The 1,239-nt window shown below is 45.4% G+C and overlaps 1 protein-coding gene across 3 annotated transcripts in view; it reads left to right on the top strand.

The window, feature by feature from the left end:
• Positions 1 to 15: 15 nt before the first annotated feature.
• adgrb3 (adhesion G protein-coupled receptor B3) overlaps positions 16 to 1,239 on the top strand; it is a 111,457-nt gene continuing 110,233 nt past the window's right edge. For all 3 annotated transcript variants that reach the window (XM_035663834.1, XM_035663832.1, XM_035663833.1), the window contains exon 1: positions 16 to 467. The gene's annotated coding sequence lies outside the window, so the exon portion shown is untranslated. The remainder of the gene's footprint in view (positions 468 to 1,239) is intronic.

Here is a 1,239-nt window from a genome sequence, read left to right as displayed (position 1 = left end):
TGTGTGTGTGTGTGTGTGCGACTTACCGGAGAAAACATATCAGTGGGAATAGAGACGTGGAGTCTGCCGAGTTTTATGGTAATACTGTGAGAATTGCTCTCTTTTCTTTTCGACACTCCAAGAATTCTTCTTTTTCTCTCTGTGTCTCTTTCTCGGTCTTTCTCCCACCGTCTCTCTCTCTCTCCCTCTCTCTCTCCCCTTCGCTCTCTCTCTCTTTCTCGGTGGCTGGCGTGTGCTGTTGCGCTCCGTTTTGATGGGAAAAACCCAGAAGAGGAAGAAGACGGGGGGATATGAGCGGGCAGACCGGAGTGTAACGCATTTTATTTTCATCCATTGAACCATCTTGTTGCGCCGGACTTCTATTGTCGGGAATGGGGAGTATCGATTCACTGGAGGGCTGCAGAATTTATTTATAAAGGATGTGGTCAAGTATGTTGGAAAAATAGCCATAGCTTCCGCAGTGTAAGGTAAGATTGATATTATTACCACCCTATCATTATTGTTATTGATATGATCATTGCATGGAGCTGTGGGGGGGGGAGCTCATTTTCACATGTCATCTGTCAGTTAAAGTTTATCCTCTCCCTGTTAAATATCTGTCCTGCCTATTCAACACGATGGCTTTGGAGCTTTTATCCGCTCGTTTTAGTCCAGGGTGCTTAACAGATGATATTTTTTTTAGGAGCTGATCTCTCTCTTAAGAGGCAGAAATCACTTTAAAGCGCCGAGCGTCGAACTGACACCGCATGAGATGCAGCCCGTGTCTCTATATTCAGATGTCCTCTCGAGACCAAATTGCTCTCAGAAGCCCTGGCAATAAAAACCAGCGTCTCTTGACGACCAGTTCCTTGTCTTCAGAATACTGATTTTTTTTTTTTGCTGTGTAGCCTTGGCCATGAATCTTTGCGGAATCATATGGATTTATCGCGCCTAAAAAGCTGATTTCACTCAACGCTGCTTCCACAGATCTTTATGTAACACATAGAATATCCTAATGTGGTGCGACGGGCAGCTTTCAGCATCCGAAAAAAGGGGAAGAAGTTAGAGACATAAGTGCAAACGTATCTGTTATCTGTACTCTGTAGCCTACTTGGGATTTCAACGCCTACACACACACACACAGTTTGAGACACGCACGCACACACGCACGCTCTGCTGTGACACTGCTCACAGCTGCATTGCCTGTAGGATTAAAGCAATCAGGACATCGCATTGCATTCTCTCTCGCTCTCTCTCTCT

Source organism: Morone saxatilis, unplaced genomic scaffold (genome assembly GCF_004916995.1).
Source record: "Morone saxatilis isolate NCDOM2014 unplaced genomic scaffold, NCSU_SB_2.0 Contig19, whole genome shotgun sequence".
Lineage (NCBI taxonomy): Eukaryota > Metazoa > Chordata > Actinopteri > Moronidae > Morone > Morone saxatilis.
This window is presented reverse-complemented; position numbering and strand designations above follow the sequence as displayed.